A 20,607-nucleotide genomic window follows, 5' to 3' on the forward strand; every position below is an offset into this window, starting at 1 on the left:
GCCCTCTGGAATTTGTGTAGTGTGGTACGTGTGTAATACACTCGGTGCAATATCTTGAACTGTACCAATCGGAACCTTGCTGATATTCCCGCCTCTCTAGGCGATGCCATTGCGGCATTCCACTCTGCCTCATCCAGGGCACCAACATCATCCTCCCATTTCTCTTTCAATTTCTGTAATGGGTCAGGCAAATTATTCACTAGTTTACGATATGTGAGGGATGTAGCGCTAGCTTCCATGTAATCAGTGAGTAGCCGGTCCTCTAAAGGGGCCGATTCCGGGACCTGAATACCAGGTGTCAGTGCGCCCAGCAATGCATGTCTAATCTGTATGTATCGATATGTCTCAGTGGTGTTTTTTTTATTTTTAATTTCTGGTATTTGTAGAGCGCGACACTCATCCCAAGGGATATCACTGCGCTAAAAAGAACAAGGGGACTGCTGAAATTATACGGAGAGAGTTAGTTTTTAGGGAAGAGATGAGTTTTGAGTTTTTGCCGGAATTGGAGAAGGTTCGTAGTGTGTCTGAGATCCATGGGTAATTCATTCCATCGTTTGGCCGCCAGGTGTGAGAAGGCTCGTCCACCCGTTCTTGTTTTGTAAATGCGCTTGGGTTTTGCTAAGGCTGAGTTGTTGGATCTTAAGTTCCGGTTTGGAATGTAAAACTCAATTTTCTCTTGCAGGATTGTGGGGCCGGTTTTGTGGAGGGCTTTGTGCGCGTGGCAGAGTAGCTTGAAGGTGGCTCGCTGGCGCATTGGCAGCCAGTGGAGTTGTTTCAGGCATGCTGAGGCTGAGTCTCGTTTGCCCTTGTTGCATACCAGTTTCGCTGCCTGATTTTGAAGGACCTGTAAGCGGGAGAACAGTTGCTCGTTCATCCCGTCAAATAGGGCATTGCCATAATCCAGGCGGCTGACCAGGAGGGCATGGGTGATTGTACGCCGACAGTCCAGTGGGATCCAGGAGAAAATTTTGGCTAGAAGTTTCAGGATTGCAAATCCTTTACCCCAGAGTATGCGTACGTGGTCTTTCATGGATAGTGTGTCATCCATCATGATGCCAAGGTTTCTGGCATACTGTTTCGGGGTGGGGGCTGTTCCCAGTGTCGGTGGCCACCACGTATCATTCCATGATAGTTTAGCTCCTCCGAACAGCAATATTTCAGATTTTCCGGCATTGAGCTTAAGGCAGTGGTTGCGCATCCACTCTGCCATTTCGGAGAGGCAACTATGTAGTTTATTTTTAGTTGTTTCCGAACTTTCCAGTCTTTCATCCAAGGTCACCATCAGCTGTGTGTCGTCGGCGTATGAACATACGCCGATGCCCCACTTTCTTCCAATGTCAGCCAGAGATGAAACGTAGACATTAAAGAGAGTGGGGCTTAGAGAGGCCCCTTGTGGGACTCCACAGCCAATGTGACGGGGTTTAGAGTGGAATTGGCCCATGTGCACTGCTTGAGAGCGATTGCTCAGGAAAGATTCAATCCATTTTAACGCTGTGTCTTGTACTCCTTTGCCCTGGAGGATGTTTAACAGGCATTCGTGCGACACCGTGTCAAACGCTGCCGACAGGTCTAGCAGTATCAGAGCCACCGATCCCCCTTGATCAGTGACGCATCTGACACTGTCCGACACTGCCAGCAGCGTAGCCTCGGTGCTGTTGTTAGATCTGAAGCCGGTTTGGGTGGGGTCCAGAAGTGAGTTGTCCTCCAAGTATTTGGACAGTTGTAAGTTTACCATTTTCTCCAGTGCTTTGGAGAGGTAGGGGAGCTGTGAGATCGGCCTGTAGTTTTCTGGGTTGAGGATGTCAGAGCCGGCTTTCTTCAGGAGAGGGGTTACAGATGCGTGTTTCCAGGAATCTGGAAAGGACGCGGAGGCGAGGGATTGATTAAAAAGTTTGGTAATGAGGGGGCAGAGTGTCGGAGCAATTTCTGAGAACACAAAGTGCGGGCAGGGGTCTGTAGGAGAGCCGGATTTAATTGCTTTAAGAACTGCCAACACTCCCTCTTCGGAGAGTGGTTGGAAGTTGGTTAGACGTGGGAAGTTGCCTATGTCTAAATGGACGTTGTTTTTGTCGGATGTAGGTGGATCTACCTCAGAGTTATCGTAAGGGGTGGTGGGATGGGATGGGGTAAAGGTGGAGTAAATTTTGTTAATTTTATCGGAGAAGAAGGTACTAATCCGTTCGCATGCTTCTGTTGAGGGGGTGAGGGTTTGCGAAGTGCTGGTTGGATTGGCGAGCTCTTTCACGATTTTGAACAACTCTTTTGCAGAGTTGTGGTTTTCGTGAATTCGTTGCGTAAAGAATTCTTTTTTTGCCTCTCGAATGGCGAGAATGTATTGCCTCCTTTTGGTAGTATAGTTAGCTCTGGTTTCAGAGTCTTTGGTTTGTCTCCATTGGTGTTCTGTTTTTTGACATTCCCTTTTAAGGCTCTTGAGGGAGGGGGTGTACCATTTTTCGTTGGTGGATGTTTTTTTCCAGACTTCTCGCAGGGGTGTTATTTTGTCCAACGTTTGGCGGATTCCTGTTTCTAGCCGGATGACGTTGTTACAAATAGACAAATTGTCTGGTAAGGGAATGTCTATTTCACGGAAGTGGTTTTGGAAATTGGAGTCGTTAATTAATCTCCAGGCTCTATTGGAGGTGCGGGGGGTGGATCTGGTCTTTACGGGTTTGCCGGGAAGTTTAAACGAAAATGAGAGCAGGAAGTGATCGGACCATGACAGGGGAAGGATTTCCTTGAGGGTGGTTGACTCGATGTTGGTGAAAAGGAGATCCAGGGTGTGCCCTGCTATGTGCGTAGGGCCATCAACCAGCTGCTTGAGTTGCAGGATTTCTATGTCGTACTTGAGCTGTGTCGATCCAGGGGCATTGTTATTTTCGTAATGGACATTAAAGTCCCCAATGACCATGTAGTTTTTGTGTTTCAAGCATAAAGGGAGTAGTTGGTTCAGAAGTTTGGCGCTGACGCTGTTTTGTTGTCCTGGTGGATTATAGACAACTGCGCCTGCTAGTATAGGAAAATTCTCTGCGAGAATTTTAAATGATAGTAGCTCATGTTCAGGATATGCATTAGTTGTCTCCGTGAGACATGTTAGGTGGTCCCTGAAAATTACAGCAACTCCACCTCCTTTTTTCTTGTTTTGCCTGTTTTGTGTGATTATTTTATAATCAGGGGGGAGGGCGTTGGCTAAGTCAGGAGCATTGGCGTCTGATAGCCACGTTTCGGTGATAAAGACCAGGTCTGGAGACTTAGAGGTTAAAGTGTCCCATATATCTAATGCATGCTTGGGTAGGGATCTGGCGTTAAAGTATAGGCATTTTAGTTCCCGCTGGTGGCTAGTAGGGATTGTGTAAAGATCCGTTGGGAGTTGACCCAAGCTGGTCCATTGACATGAGCGACATGAGATAGGACCGTATGATAGGCCTGGGCCGGTATGACTGCAGTTGGTCGTGGTGGTGAGTTTGGTCATGGCTAGTAGTTCGCTGCGATTGTAGCGAATGGTATCTGTCCTGGATGGGCTGGAGCCTGTAGGGGGTATGGCCCCTGGTCCCGGTCGGTCGCGGACGGGCGCAGACGGGCTTGCCTTAGGCGCGCAAACGTCGCGCCCGCTGCGCGACCGAGATTGACACATATTTTATACTGTCCTGGGGTTGTGGAACAGAGGGGCGTGGCCTAAAGTGGACGTGGCCTCCGCTCGTGGCGGGAGGGCGCGAGGGGGAGAACGCGTGTGACGTCAGCGCTGGCTCCGCTAAGTACACGACCGTTCTGTCCGGTAAGTGAAGCACTGCACAAGTAATCTGTGGCAATAGGTAACACAAGTATTCTGTGACTTCAAAGATTAAAAGTTATGAAAGTTAAAATGCAGGTTATTCAGTGACACAATATTTACAATTTAAATCGCCTTGCTCCCGGCTTTCCGCCTCAGGAGTCAACCCTTTATCTTTGCTGGGTGCCCTAACACGGCGCTTTTAAGCGCGAGTGTTTGTTTGGGGGCGTGGCCTAAAGTGGGCGTGGCCTCCGCTCGTGGCGGGAGGGCGCGAGGGGGAGAACGCGTGTGACGTCAGCGCTGGCTCCGCTGAGTACACGACCGTTCTGTCCGGTAAGTGAAGCACTGCACAAGTAATCTGTGGCAATAGGTAACACAAGTATTCTGTGACTTCAAAGATTAAAAGTTATGAAAGTTAAAATGCAGGTTATTCAGTGACACAATATTTACAATTTAAATCGCCTTGCTCCCGGCTTTCCGCCTCAGGAGTCAACCCTTTATCTTTGCTGGGTGCCCTAACACGGCGCTTTTAAGCGCGAGTGTTTGTTTGGGGGCGTGGCCTAAAGTGGGCGTGGCCTCCGCTCGTGGCGGGAGGGCGCGAGGGGGAGAACGCGTGTGACGTCAGCGCTGGCTCCGCTGAGTACACGACCGTTCTGTCCGGTAAGTGAAGCACTGCACAAGTAATCTGTGGCAATAGGTAACACAAGTATTCTGTGACTTCAAAGATTAAAAGTTATGAAAGTTAAAATGCAGGTTATTCAGTGACACAATATTTACAATTTAAATCGCCTTGCTCCCGGCTTTCCGCCTCAGGAGTCAACCCTTTATCTTTGCTGGGTGCCCTAACACGGCGCTTTTAAGCGCGAGTGTTTGTTTGGGGGCGTGGCCTAAAGTGGGCGTGGCCTCCGCTCGTGGCGGGAGGGCGCGAGGGGGAGAACGCGTGTGACATCAGCGCTGGCTCCGCTGAGTACACGACCGTTCTGTCCGGTAAGTGAAGCACTGCACAAGTAATCTGTGGCAATAGGTAACACAAGTATTCTGTGACTTCAAAGATTAAAAGTTATGAAAGTTAAAATGCAGGTTATTCAGTGACACAATATTTACAATTTAAATCGCCTTGCTCCCGGCTTTCCGCCTCAGGAGTCAACCCTTTATCTTTTCGTGTTCAGCTCATATTGTTGTCTCAGAGTGTCAAACGGAACCACCCCCTCTTGTCCACAGATCTCCCACCGTGGAAATCCCTATAGTGTCCCAGTGGTCAAATCCTTTACTCCGTCTCAAGTTTCCCAGCGCCCTAGAGTCCCACAAGGGTGTGAGTTGTGTAATCACCCCCCCCCACTTCAGACGGGATTGAGCCCTATGCCACAGCGTTACAGTGTGCTCAGTCGGGCCGATCAGTTTCGCCAATAGGCCTTTGTTATAGAGCGGGGCCAGAAGTGTATTAGTGCCAAGCTGCCGCCTGTCCGCTAAGTACGCCGGGTCCTCCTGCGGTGCGTGTAACCACTGGTTAATCACCTTGAGGTGCGCCGCCCAATAGTACAATTCCAGGTTTGGGAGTGCAATCCCTCCACTGTACCAATCCCTAATCAGTTTCACTTGTGCAATCCTTGCCGGACTATCTCCCCACAACAGTCCCGACAGTTGCCCCGATATCTGTTTGAAAAAGGAAGGCGGAACCAGTGTCGGTGTATTCTCCAAAACATAGAGGAACCGGGGCAGCGCCATCATTTTGAAAAGCGCCGCTCTGCCCAACAACGTCAGCGGGAGTGTCTTCCAGTGGCGTACGTCCGCTTTCAATCTGTCGAGCAGCGGTTTCAGATTCATATCCTGAAAGGTCACATGATCGCGGGTGATCTGAATCCCTAAGTATCTAAAGGAAACTTCCTCCACCACCAAGGGGCAATCCACCTCCAGACGTGGCGGGGTCCCATGCAGCATGTAGAGCACCGATTTCGTCCAGTTAATCTTGTAACCCGATGCAATACCCTGCCGCTCACACAATGCCAGTAATATTGGAATCCCTTCTGCCGGGTTAGTCAGGTATATTAGCATACCATCAGCATATAAGGACACTCTGTCCTCCCAGCCATCACCCCAGTTGATGCCCCTCATCAGCGGCGTGGTCCTAATGATAGTCGCCAATGGTTCCAAAACCAGGGCAAACAGTAGTGGTGAGAGCGGGCAGCCTTGTCTCGTGCCCCTCGTTAATGCAATGACTCTCGAGACATGTCCGTTTGCCGTCACCCGCGCCACAGGTTTCTCGTACAGCAGCTTGATCCACCCTATGAATTTCGGGCCGAAGCCCATATGGTGCAGGACTGCAAAGAGGTACCGCCACTCTACCAAGTCGAACGCCATTGTGGCGTCCAGTGAAAGGATCGCTGCGTCGGTTGTCAACAACGGAGCTCTCGCCATGACACCATGCAGGTGCCTGAGATTCAGCGCCGTGTTTCTGTGCGGCATGAATCCCGATTGGTCTGGATGTATGAGGTGGCCAAGGTGAGGCAGCAGCCTGGTGGCTAATAATTTCGCCAGGATTTTGCTTTCTGCGTTGAGGAGGGAAATCGGACGGTAGGAGCCGCAATCCTCAGGGGGCTTGCCAAGTTTTGGGATCGCCACAATGGTAGCCATGCACTGATCAGGTGGCAAGCGTCCTCGTTCTAAGCTGTCTACGTACATGTTGAGTAGCGGTGTTGCGAGCGTTTCCGACATGGTTCTGTACCATTCAATCGGAATTCTGTTGGGACCCATGGCTTTTCCCGGGTGTAGTGCCGCGATAGCCGATGTTATCTCCTCAGCCGACAAGTCTGACTCTAGGTCCTCAACATTTTCCTGCAATAGTGTGCGGGTGGGCACTCCCACGAGCGCCGTCTCCGCCATTTCCCGGGTAACCTCTATGTCAGAGGTATACACCGCCTGGAAGTGATCAGCCAGGAGTTCGACTATCCGGGCAGGACGGGTGTGTAACGCTCCTACAGAGTCTCTCAGTTGCAGGATAGTCCTCTGTCCCTCCCGCTTCTTCTCTAGCCAGGCTAGGAGCTTACTTGCCTTATCCCCTACGTCATAAATCCTATGCGTAATGGCCGTTATGCGTTCGATCACTCTACTGCGTAGAAGATCAGTATGACGTTGCTGACACAGCCGTAGTGCGTGGAGCGTGTCCCCGGTCGGGTTAGTCATATGAACTTCATTCGCCTTGGCGAGTCTGTCCTCTAGGTCTAGTAGTTCCATTTTCTGGGAGCGCTTATAACTCGTTATTGTGGAGATGGCTTGGCCTCGGAGGACCGTTTTATAAGCTTCCCATAGGACCGATGGGGATGAGACCGAGCCAGTATTCTCCGTGAGGTAGCATGTTGTCGCTGATTTGAGAGCCTTGGTCACTCGTGGGACCTTAAGGTATCCCGGGAATATCGGGTATATGCGCTCTTGGGACCGTTCCGGGTTGGAAAGGGTCAGTGTCAACGGGGAATGGTCCGAGACACCCCTCGGCTTAATTTGTACGTCTTCGACAGTGAGCAGCCCATGTCCCGGTGCCAGGAAATAGTCGATCCGTGATAGACTGTCATGGACCGCTGAGTGGTAAGTGTAGTGCTGGTCAGTCGGGTGCAGGCGCCTCCAAAGATCTATCAGGCCTTGCGCCTCTAGGAAGTCATTTAGTCGAGAGGGCCCTGGAGCCTGTGTCCGTGTCGGGAACCTATCTAATGTGTTATCTGCCACTGCATTGAAATCCCCCCCTACAATGAGGTCCCCGTCTGGGAGTTCCAACAGAAACTTTCCAAGCTCTGGGAGAACTATCGTGTGCAGCGCCGGTGGAATGTACACCGAAACTATATTCAGCTGTCTCCCTTCCCATTGTCCGAGCGCTGCTGCGAAGCGGCCCTGCGTGTCTACCTTCGTGGACTGAAGTATAAATCTGGAGGATCGGTGCATTAGTATTCCCGTCCCACGGGACCCCCTTGTGAATTCCGAGTGAGCGATCATACGGTAGCCTTTCCTGTCTAAGGCGTGTGTGGCTGTGCCTGTGAGATGTGTCTCCTGCAGCAGGACTAGGGCTGGGTTGGACCTCTTTATACTGTGTAGCACCAAACCTCGTTTGACCTTGTCCCCCAGACCTCTCACGTTCCAGGACATAAGTTGCAGAGGTGCCATGCATCCTACCCCACGTTCCCCCCTCCCGATGTCACTCTGTATGGTGCGCGCCATTGCTGCTGCGGTTAAGAAAGTCTATGTACCATAGAAATTGCGATCTAGTAACTCGACATGAGCCCGCCATACGTAATGTGTGTGCCTCGTGGTTCCAATCTACACCTGTAAAGTAACTCAAAACAATCAAACACCCCCCCTTCCCAACTCCCCCCCTCCCTGCCCCCCTGCTAGACGGACCCTGAACTGCCCGCCCCCCCAACTTAGCAGAGTGCCTGATCCAAACCCCAAACACAGTACTTGCTCGTTGGGGTGAGGGGCTCTCCGGAGTCGGCGGCCTCCCTCCATGTCCACGGAGGACCTCCGCCCGGTGTCCTTGACGGCCCGCCCGGCCGAAGCTACATTTGCACTAGGTTAGCAAGTTCGGGAATTCATTGTTCGTCGTCGTTCTCAGTTTCATGTGCCTCGCTCAGTGGGGATTGTGGATCCACGTCTCCTCCGGATACATGGGAGCCTGATCGGGAGCCATTAGTACGGTTCTTGTTTGGTCTTGTGGAGCGGCGAGGTAGCCCCGTCTGTCTCCATCCTTCCAGCCAGTCGTGTGCAGCCTCCGGAGTGTCGAAGAACCACGTTTTGTTTTCAGCCACTACTCTCAACTTGGCTGGGAAGAGCATGGCATAGGGAAGTTCTCTCGCCCTCAATTCTTTCTTGACTTCAAAGAATGTTCTTCTCCTACGTGCGACCTCTGCCGTGTAGTCTGGAAAGAACGCCACGGTGGAATTTTGAATCCTGACTGGGGGAGAATTTCTCGCCGCCTGCAAGATCGCATCTCTGTCTCGAAAATTGAAGAGTCGTGCAATGATCGGTCGTGGTGCCACTCCTTGCTTCGGACGACCCCCCGGGACTCGATGTGCTCTCTCTACTGAGAAAAAGGCGGATAGACCCTTGGGTTTAAGTTCTTGTTCGATCAGTTTTTCCACATAGAGGTCCATCGCTCTCGTGTCCTCCGACTCCGGAACCCCTATAATGCGGATGTTGTTCCGCCTCGAGCGCCCTTCCTGCTCGTCCAGCTTTGCACGTAGGTCTTTGTTCTCGTTTGAGATTCGCTCAACACTAATCTGGAGCTCCGATACATCCTCCACCAAAGATTTGGTCACCACCTCCATCGAGGAAACTTTTTCCGACATCTTGTGAGAGTCGGCCCTAATCAGTGTTATCTCTGTCGAGATCGACCCCACCGTAGCCTGTACCTGCGACAGAGCCCGCATGACGTCTTCAAGGGTTGCCTTCTTCCCTCCCGCTGTGTCGGTCGTCTTGCTGGCCTGTGTTTTAGCGTCTGGTGGGGAGGCGGACGATCTGTCATAGACGTACCTCTCGAGTCGTGTCTGCGCATTGCCACCCTTCGATCCCTTGCCATGGCAGTTGTAATGTCACTAAAATGTTCGCAGCGAGCAGGGTATTTCAGGGAGCTAGGACCCCCCAGAAGGAGCCCCGTTAGTGGCTCACCGCCATCTCTGCAGTCTCTGAATGTGGTGGGGCCGAAGGCGCTATTATTGTCTTCCTCGTCGCCTGGTGGGGCCAGCGGGTGAGGTCGAGTCGCCGCGTTGTCCGTCGGGCCCGTAGACCCACTTCACTGAAGAGGTGGAAATAGCCCGTGGTCAGGGCGGCGTGGTAAGTCGTTGGCTCGGGGGGGGCGCCTGAACCGGTCCACCCATGGCCTCTGTATGCTTGACGGAGACCCTGATGTCATCAATCCCCAGCCGGGTATGTGCCAGTCTCACCCAGGGGGGGCGCCCACCGATCTATGGAGCAGCGGGGACACCTCTGTGCCCACAGCGGATCAGGACTCTTCTCTGTGGCGTCGGGGTTCCAGCTGGGCCGCACCCCCGCAATTGCCCAGGCCGCCCGGAGCCGATACGCTAGCTGCGCGGCTGTTTGCACTGTGTGGTCGCGCTCCGGCGCGTTAAAGGCAGCCCCGGTGCCCCTCCTCAAAAAATCGGCGCCCCCCGTGTCAGGCCCTCCGCAGTCCGGGTGGCGGCTGCTGCAGCCCTCAAAGTGGCAGGCTCGGCTCCCCCGCAAGGTATAGCCCCGGTTCCTCCGGCGAAGAGGCAAGATGGCGGTCCCGGGCCCGGCACAGGTCCGGCCGCCTCCGTTCAAAGTCCTGGATCGTTCCCTGCGCCCACCGGCCGCAGGCGGCGTCGGACAGTCTCTTACCCGCAAGCCACAGAGGCGCCGGTGGTCGCGCCAGTTCGCGAGTCTCTTCCGACCCTGGTGCTCCGTCGCGAGCGCCCGCTTCCGGCTCCTCCACGCCTCGGCCGCTGCACTTCCTGTCGGCTCTAACTCGCCAGGCGGGTCCCAGGCTCCAGTTTCTCCCCAAGGCCAGAGTGGGCAATACGGGCAACTTCACTTCCCGCAGTCGGATTTTGGATCTGATTGCTGTCGGGCGTGCCGCCCGGCCCCGGGCTTCAGTCCCTGCCCGTAGGGCGAAATTCTGCGTCGGATTACTTGCCGGATAGGTCTGGAGGCCGCTTCAACCGCGGAGCTCGCCCTCTAAGCTGCCACCATCTTAGGCTGCTAGCCACGCCCCTCAACAAAGATATTTTTGTTTAATTTAATTTTAGATTGCCCTTGAAACTTTAGAAGTTAAAGTACTATTTATTTATTTATGGGTTTATACCGCGCTTGAATCGACTCCCGGAGGAGTATCTCCGCGCCCAAAAACACCAGATGCAGCAAATTAAGAGAGACCAACATTTAAGAAGTGTGCTAGTTCTGAAACAAGAAGGTTTTCAGCTTTTTCCTGAAAATCAGAAGTTCTGGACATTGCCTAAGCATCAAGGGGAGTTTGTTCCATAAAGTGGGGCCGACCACTGACAGAGCTTTGCCGCCCTGTCTTGCCTTTTTTACGATAGGCACTCGAAGGAGAAGCTGGTTGCTAGACCTAAGGGAGCGGGCGGGATTGTATGGTACAATCTGTCAGATAGGAAGGTCCTAGTCCGTGTAGACTTTTATGGATTATACAACAGATCTTAAATTTTAACCTTTGGCGAACTGATAGCCAGTGAATTTTGTCCAAGAGGGGTTTTGACGGAGATCTAGGAGGGGCATTCAGGACTAGCCTAGCAGCAGTGTTTTGTACTACTTGGAGTTTGGCTAATACTCCCTCATTGGCAGATGCCAGCAGCCCGTTACAGTAGTCAAGACGACTAATTATAAGGGCCTGCACCAAGGTTTTTCTGGTGTAGTCAGGGAGTAGAGGGAAAACTTTGCAGAGAAGACCTATAACATGGAAGCAGGATCCCACAGTGGTGTTTCCATGCTGCTTTAGGGACAGCTCCTGATCCAAACGTACCCCCAGGTTCTTCACAACCTGTTTGGGGACAGGGACCGGGCCTAGATCTTGCGGCCACCAATCGGGGGTCCATAGGATTTTTGCCTCCCCAAAGAGCAAGACCTCAGTCTTACCTACATTGCATTGTAGGAAGTTCGAGGATGGTTATATGCTGAGCTCTAAAGATTACCCCCAGTTGATGTGGATCTTCACTGAGGCTCCTCCTTCTGCCGTGAGAGGTTGCAGAAACTCCACTGTCAGTATTGACCTGAAACATAAAATGGGACATTCAGTAACAAAGGAAGCAAGAAGATAGCAGTGGCTGCCAGCAGGCGTCAATCAGCCATTTCAGAGCACGTTGAAACCAATGGAATTTGGTATTTTTTCACTTTGCTATATTATTTCAGAAAAATGTTCACATTCTACCTGCAAATACTTTTGATACTGATTGCAGCTAATTTGTTGTGACAGCGTAATAGTAAGAATCATGTTACTATAATGTTTGCATTAATTAAAGAGCAGCTTCACAGGGAGGGTACAGAAATAAGTTCCTAATGTATATGCCCAGAAGTCATACCCTGTGGTTGACATTTCAGTCCCCCACATTGTTGCATTTTCTCTTTAAATAATGTATTGGCAGCCAAGTGTAGCATGGGAAATGTACTAAGCAGTGAATAGGCCTCCCCTCCCAGTGAACTGCTGCTGACTCAGAGAGTGCCCAAGGTAATGACAGCATATGATTGGACTGAGTGTGTTTTTACAAGTTTTACATTACAGCCTTCTGCTGGCTCTCCAGCAGATGTCATAGTTAAAGTGTTTTATTGTTTATTGCTTGATATCACAATGCATCAAAATCAAGATAAAACCATAAAACAGATCATCACAGATGGAAAGCCTCCAATACTGAAACTAAAATGGAAGATTAAAACCACCTGTTTTTATCACTGTTTCCTTATATTGCACATAGTTTGAAACATGTAACTTAATTTAGATCAATAAATAGAGGAGCCATATGACACGCACAAAATACTTAACTAATTACCTGTTGTGGCTGAATGTGGAATAGGTGACGCATATGACCAAACCATGAATTTGCCTGCGAGAATGAGCAAAAATAATTGTCCCAAAGAGGATATGGTGTGGGGGGTTCTCATCCACCAAGAAACATTTTATAAAAAGGGATTTTATTTTTGTGGACAATATCCTTAATAAATCAACTAAAAATCCATAGCTTTTACAGTCGTTTTCAAAAGAAATCTTGCACAACATTGATGGAATTCCTGATATGACCAACAAGCCAGGCAAGAGGGCTAGGGTTGGGGATGCTTCATGATACGTTTGGTAACATTTTTAATTTTACCTCCCTGTGCATGCATGTCTGGCTCATAGGCATGAACTTTGGGGATAATTGTGGCTGGCTGGATAGGCCAGAGCTTCTCAGAGTGTTGGTGATGTTGTTCAAATAGTCTGGCGCTGCCAGTTGTGCCAGGACCAACAGTACAACAGTATGTGTAACCCGATAAAGTTTCTACAAGAAAGGGCAAGTATCTAAAGAAGGAGTAAGTATTAAAAACGAAGGTGCATATTATCAACGGCCAGCGATAATTATCGCTGGACGTGCATAGCGATAAATTTGTTATCGCAGGCTATCTCTGGAATTTATTGCCCTGGTAGTGCGTTATTAACAACGGGTTTTTCCAGGGCGATAACAATTCCAGAGATAGCGAGATTATCGCCATTTTGCAGGGCTCATCGCTGGTTTTCCAGCGATGTTCCCTGCAAAATGGTGATAACCTTGCTGATACGATCCTGTGATCATATCAGCATAATCCACCCCCTATGTTAAGCAAAGGTGAGTAAGGATTTTAGCAGATGTTAGTTTTATATGCTAAAACCGCCATTTTTGCCAAAATCTAACCTGTGCTAAAATCCCGTGTTCTGCCTTGTAAATACTGCGATGTGAACATCAGCGATATTTGCAAGGTAGTCCACCCGGGGTATGCCCAGTGACGCCTACTTTGCATCTCATTAGAGTTGCAAAGGGAGGCGTTGGGAAAAAGGGTGCTAACATGCGATTATGCATGTTAGCACCCTCTTGTAAATAGGGCAATGGTTTTTTCTCTGCTTTTTTGGCTTTTTAAGCCAAAAAAGCAGAGATAAAGCCCTTGTAAATTTGCCCCTCAATCTTTTTTCAGTAAAAGTCTAAGGACAAATTTTGGTTTTATTTTTGATCAGCATCGGCTAGACATATGAGTAAGCTTGTCCATGACTGAAGCCTTTGCATTGCCTTTGCATCACAAGGACAATGAAGGCCTTCATAAATCTGGCCTTGAGTCTGTACATAGTGGCACGGCTGCAAGGGCTTATATGAATAGCTTTTTGTGGGTTATTCGGATGAGACAGTTTCAAACTAATTTGAAGCTCCCCATTTGACCATATAATGCTCCTTGCTAGTAGTTGTGGAGGAAAGGAAAATGTTACAACAAAAATGCCTGTTAGTTTGCAGGGAGACTGGGTGAGACCCATAGCACCTTACTCTTACCATCCCCTCCTCCTCCTCTTGCGGCTCCCCCACTAACCTAGTAGCGATAGCACAATCAGGGAAATACCTGCACAGCAGTGTGCCGGCAGCAGATTCACTCCATGGCCGCAATTTGTGCTCAGGCTGCCTGTGCGCAGAACGCTGTAGGAAGCTGCCTCTGCATATACAATGCCAAAAAGAGCTATAGTTTGCACAGAGTTCAGTGAGTCCCCAGAGGTATGGCAGAGGTTAAAGTAGATGATTCCTTACTCTCAATTCAGTGGCAGGTGCTTTTAGGCTTATCAGAGGGTAGTATGAATGCATTTTGTGTACATACTCATCCAAGGCAGAAACACACATTCAATTACTAACTCCAGGCCAATGTTTGTAGAAAAAGTTTACTATTATTTACTTTTTTTACTAGGAACCAAATTGAACTCACTTACAGGTAAGTATATTTTTATGCAATACTTTCAAATTACTGGCAATAGGTTTCAACATTAAACAATACTTCACAGGTGCAAGAAATGTTTTTCAGTACCGAAAGAGATACTTTGTATTCAGGATCACACTTAGAACAATGCAGTGTGAGACCAATGCAATCCTATGGGAAAAAAACAGATAAGTAAATTACAGGTCAGTAAGCAGTTTTGATTTTCAATCTCCAGGGGCTTTGGTCAACACTGGGCAAGGGTCGGACCAAGGTAGGTACTGCACTACCAGCAGTGCTGGGATGGCTGAGTGCAGAGGTCACTGAGCCCAATGTTATCCTATGGAGGCTGGAGGCACCTCGAAGAGGTACTGGTCACAGGTAAGCAACTGCGGGTCAGGGTCATAGACCTTGGAGGTTAAGATCAGCACTGGAGGGGTCACCAAAGAGCAATGAGACAACACCCCCAGCAACACAGGGACAGCTGGCCTCAGAATGCAAAAGAGGTGTCTGGGCCCCTTTGAAACCAATGGAGATCCTCAATTGGGGTAAACAGCTGCAGGCTCGGTTCTGAAGGTTGGCTGAAGGTATCACGCAACTGGAGAAATACGTTGGATAGTGAAGGGATACTGGGACACCATTTGTTGGGCACTTCTGGGCCGCAGGGCTGCGGGTGCAAAGGTGTATTTAGGTGTCGGGTTACTCTCACCATCTCCGGTCACAATCGGGGGGAGCCTTCAGCTTGAGGTTTCAGGCTTCAAGGGGGAAGTCAGGAGAGGTTTTCCAATGCTGGATCCCAAGTCAGGATCACCGGGGAGACTTCACTGGGTCAGTGGGTCACCTGGACTCTGGCCATGGGCATCGGATGCAGAGTGGTACAAGTGTTGCAGATCTGTCTGGTGTTGGTTTCTTTGCTGGGCAAATCCGGTGTCCACAGGAGACAAGAGTCTTTGTTGAAGTCAGCACAGGTCCCAGGGGTTCTTGGAGGTTGCTTGCTTCGGTCCACACTGGTTTCTTGGAGAGGAAACAGGCCAGTCAGGCTGGAGCCAAGTAGCTGTCACCTTCTTCTCCACTGCTGCATGGCACTACGGTCCTTCTTCTTCTTAGGTCATCGAATCTCAGGAACAAGTTTCAGAGGAGCCCTTAAATACTAAATTTAAGGGTGCTACTAAGGTCGGGGTAGTCCCAAGGGTGACTACACTCTTTGGGTGCCCCCTCCCTTTGGGATTAGGGGCACATCCCTGCTCCAATTGGGACTAATTCTCCAATGCAAGATGGAGAATTTCAAAGAAAGGGGTTCACCTCAGCTCCAGGTGACCCTAGTCAGGTGCCAGGCTAAGGTGGGCGGGCATCTCCACTAGTTGGAGCTGGCCAAATCAGCACTTCATAAGGTGAGAGCCTTTGCTGTTCCTGAAAGGGGAAGGTGTGAAGCACCTCCACCCAGAGCAGGCTATATTTCTGACCTCCGAGAGCACAAAGGCTATCATCCGATCAGGTCAGAAACCTGTCTGGTGGTGGCTGGCTGGCGGAGACCAGTCAGGCATGTTTCAGGGGGCATCTTTAGAGATGCCCTCTGAATGCATGTTATAATAAATCCATTGCTGGCATCAGTGTGAGTTTAATATGCCGAGACATTTTATACCAAACTTCTCAGTCTTCAGTAAAGCCATCATGGAGCTGTGGAGTTCGTGTTGACAAACTCCCAGCCCATATACTCAACATGGCTTCACCGCACTTACAATGTCTGTGAATGCACAGACACTGTAGGGGAAAATGCGGATGCAGCTTGCCCTCACCTTCCGGGACAATAACAATCATGCCAACAACACAGACGCCCTTGCACCATGGTTCAAAGGTGCCTGCGTTGGCGCTCGGCTGCAAATTGTGCACCTGCTGAAAGGATAGTAATGCACTGTATCTTGTAAATATGGCATATTCTTGCCTTTTTGAAATGACCTAGGACAGTGCAGCAACATTACCCGTGGTGCTCCCTATGCCATTTCTTTGTAAATAAGGCACTTTGTGTGCTGTGTTTATGCTGCACTCACACTGCTTTTGCAGGGCCCTACATTTTAAGGCATTCCAGATGAAGTCCCCCTTAACTGCCTTGCTCTTCTTCTTATATTCCCAAAGAGGAATAGACTGCAGAAGGAATGTAAGCTAGAAAAATGAAGTGGGTTTTTTTGCAGTAAGGGTGCTTCACCCATGGGACACAGAATTTTAATACACTCTAGGCCAAAGGAGAGCGCTGCACAATGTTGCCCGCCAGGTGATCCCCGAGTAGGCCTAGGGAGGAAGGTGAACTACAAAGTTAAAGTGCTTCTCTTAGTATTCAAATAGAAGTAAATGCATTGCTCTTGCAGTGCTCTGTACTATAAAATACGTCACCTTGCACTTCTTCCTAACAGTGGTCAACCATGAGCACAACTTCTCTGTGAACGGGCTCCACCAGTAGGGTGAGCTACAAATTTAAAGTGCTTGGTGCAGTGTGTTATCTATTGAAGACTCAGAAGAAACCTTTGGAATGGAATGAACTTTGGGGCATATTACCAAGGGCCTTATCGCTGCTTTAGCGGGAATTTTTCCCACTAAACCGGCGATAATTTTATCGCCCTATTACCTAGCTGTAGCTAACACCAGTTAGTGACAGCTAGTAGGAGATAGCGATCATCTTGGGGCCCACTTTGCATGTAAGCGATATTTATCGCTAATGACATGCAAAGTGGGCGTGCCAAGATGTTAGCGACTGGAAACAGTCGCTAACATCGCTATCTCCTATTACCTACTTTTGGAAATAATCGCGCTAAGCGCGATTATCTTCAAAAGCTAACGCCTGCCCAGAGCAGTTCTTAGCCATGTTATCCAATAGTAGGTGGATAACATGGCTAAGAGCATTTGCTCGGTAATGCATGAATACCGCTGACTTTACAGCGATATTCATGCATTTCGGCCGATTTTTACCGCTTTTGAGATAAACCTTGATAATATCAAGGTATCTTAGCGGTAAAAATCATCGGAGCGCGGCGATATTATTTTAGCCGCTAACCATGCTTAGCGATAATTATCGCTATTGCTTGTTAATATGCCCCTTTGTTCTCTGAATTAAACGTGCTTTAAAGAAATCTTCTCCTGACAGGTTGCATTCTTTATAGTTCTTTGCTTTCTTGCTTCATCCAAACCTGGGAGCATTTGTTTGCTGGTTGCTTGTTCTGTTTTTGTCAGGTTGTATTGGACAGGGAACACTTTTCTGTTTTTCTTGTCTGCACCCTACACCAAAGGAAGTAGGCTGAGCTCCTCCCACAAGACTGTTAGGGATTTGCGTTGCCCTGATGACTCTCCATGTCAGACCCTGTGGCAGCTGTAATCTCTCTCAGGGATATGGGGCCTGATGTACCAAATACTACTTGCAAAAAATTGTCATGATTTTAGACCACATTTTTTCTGGCCAATATTGAATTATGCCAACCTACCTATGTACTAATAGGTAGTTCATAAAATTCCAAATCGTGGGTCGTAATCAGAACTTCCTCAATAATATTCATTAGATAGGTCTCAAATTGCATTCACACCGTTAGGTGGGATGATGCCCTGATAGGTTTATCAGACCTCCATGTCTGTGATTGGCTGTCAATAGCATAACGTTTTATATTTTAACACACAGTGCATTTTCCTTTAAGGAATGGGGCTCTTTTTAAAAAGAAAGTTTACTTTTTTAAAGTTTGAGAGGTGACAGTAATTCTACGGACCACTGTCTAGTCTCCCAAAAACTTGACTGCATATATACAAATAAATGTTGTAGCGCAGAGATGCGCCAAAATCAGCAGTGCCACACTCCAACATTTTTATAAAGCATGCATGGGCTGTATTTGCAATTATACGGCACACCCCTGTGTTTCCCCTAGCCCTGCCACAATAAAAGCTGCCTAGCGCCGACGCAGACACCCTGCCGCCATGTTGCAAGGGTGCCTGCTCTGCAGAGAGGATTGTGTATGTGCAGGAAGGCACACCTTCCTGCACATAAACAATCATTCCTGGCGATTTGCTCTTTCCATGTGTGCTGCAGAATGCAGCACACATGCGAAGAGCAAAAGAGGAGAAGAAATGAATGATTTCTCCATGTATCGCCATTCTAAGGTCTGGTAATCCATGGCATTAGAATGGCGCTGCTTCACACTTGCAAATCTGGGGCAGCATCAAAGAGCCCACATCACCACACATTCCCCGCCCCTTAGCTGCAGAGGAATGCGCCGGAAAGGGGCATATTTACAAGATGGCATTAAGCCACATTAAGTGACTTAGGGGCAAATGTATCAAACGTTTTTTTTTTACGCAAAAGCTGCGATTCGCAAAATAGCGTTTGCTACAAAAAAAAGGAAAATGCAATGTATCATTGAAATCGCATCGCAAACTTAAGGAATCGCAAATCTTGCGATTCCTTAAGTTTGTGTCAGCATTTAAGGAATCGCAAATTGCGATTCCTTGAATGCTATGTATGAAGCATTAAGGTTTTGCGAATTTACACTAGAAATCGCAAATTACCACCAACTTGTTGTTGGTGGTAATTTGCGATTTTTTATACAAATGCACTTTTTGGCATTTGTAAAGGTGCCATGTGGCGCTCATGCATGCCCTTAGGGCATGTATGTGCGCCATATGCGCACTCATGTACATTTCAGGGGTGCAGCAGGGTGTCCTTAAGACACCCTTGTACCCTTGACATTATTCTCAATTTGCGATTAGCAAATTGCGAATCGCAAATTGAGAATAACTTCCCATTCCTTAATTGCGATTCGCAATTTGCTAATCGCAATTAAGGAATTTTAAGAAATCGCTAAAAAAAATTACATTTTCTTAATACATCCCATTTTGCAATTCTCAAATAGCGATTCTAAAAAAATCGCTATTTGAGAATCACAAACATGGATGTTGATACATCTGCCCCTTAGTGACACCTTGTAAATATGGGAAATGGCACTACGACGCCGGAGCGTCTAAAAAAGGGACGCTCCGGTGGTGATTGGGGCTTGTAAATATTCCCCTTGTTTTTTTTAATATACACCAAAGGGGAAGGGGCCCAAACTGAAACACTTCCATTTTGTGCATCCAAAACTCAGGAGTCTAATTTTCAACTGGATTCTTTGCAGTGGAAAACTCCTGCCAAGGGATTTTGATCATAATATGAAATATTCTTGTCACGACATGTCTTTTAGGATGCTACAATACACGATGTAGGGGTGATAGCATATAATTATTTATGTAAATAATGTAGAAAATAAAAAGACAGAGTGCTGCGTGCAGCTCTTATGGCGCTCTGAATTGTTCTCCCAGCTTTGCATGTTCCTAGTATTGACTCCTACCGGGTCACATCGTAATGTTATTTCATAAATAACCTTTAAATCCTTAGCACATGTGGATTTTTCTATAGGTAATAATATGTTGTGATCTAAAAATATATGTACACAGCAATGCATCTCTAAAGAAAGGGAACATATTGAATAACAGTAATATATAAAAAAAAAAGTCCACAGGTGAGCATTTTTACTATTTAAAACTGCCTTCTGAATTTCTTCTCAATATAGCAAACACGATATGTGAAGGCGAGAGAAAGAAACTACAGTAAACAGAGCAGGGCACTGTGATTCTAATCTGAGACATGAAAGAGACTCTGCAGGTGTGTTTCACACCTTCATCTTGGAAACATAACTCATTTTCAGTGCCCTTTTGAAGCTGTGGTATCTGCACATCTGTCTCCACATGTCTGATATTGTACAAATTTCAGGTGGGAGAATGTCACCCATGGAGAATGCATTTTCAAAGAGGAACACACCTACAGGCGGCTAATCTGAGAAATAGTTGTTGGTCATTGCTACAAAGGAACAGAGGAAGAAGGAATATTTTGAGCTTCTATTGGTGAGAAATGACCAGAGATGGTCCTTATTGTTTACATTACAACATTATCTTGTATAATAAAAATTACTATGTCTATTTACGGTCTGGGAACCAAATAATATTGTCAAAGTATCTGCCCCTGGTTGCACGCCCCAAGGTTTATTCCATTATGCACTCAAGTTTAACTTCAGATAAGGGTTCTTGGACTACACACTTCAAGCTTCACTCTAGCAGCCTGCATTCTGCATACTGCATTTTTAACATTGTGGCGGGCGGTGCTCTCAGCACCGCCCGTCACAATGCTAAAAATGCATGTAATGCATTTGCGGTGCCTGCCGCATTGTGTATACAAATGCAGGGGGGTACCACAGGTACCCCCTATGTGCACCCCCCACCTCGCCTTCACCATGGGGGCACACAGGGGCCCCCAAAGTGAAGACCGCCTGCCTTTCCGTGATGGCTTTGCCGCCACGGAAAGGCATCTCCCAAAGCCCATACTAATATGGATGGCGGTGTCTGATAGACAC

The sequence above is a fragment of the Lissotriton helveticus genome, chromosome 11 (genome assembly GCF_964261635.1).
Source record: "Lissotriton helveticus chromosome 11, aLisHel1.1, whole genome shotgun sequence".
NCBI classification, from domain to species: Eukaryota; Metazoa; Chordata; class Amphibia; order Caudata; family Salamandridae; genus Lissotriton; species Lissotriton helveticus.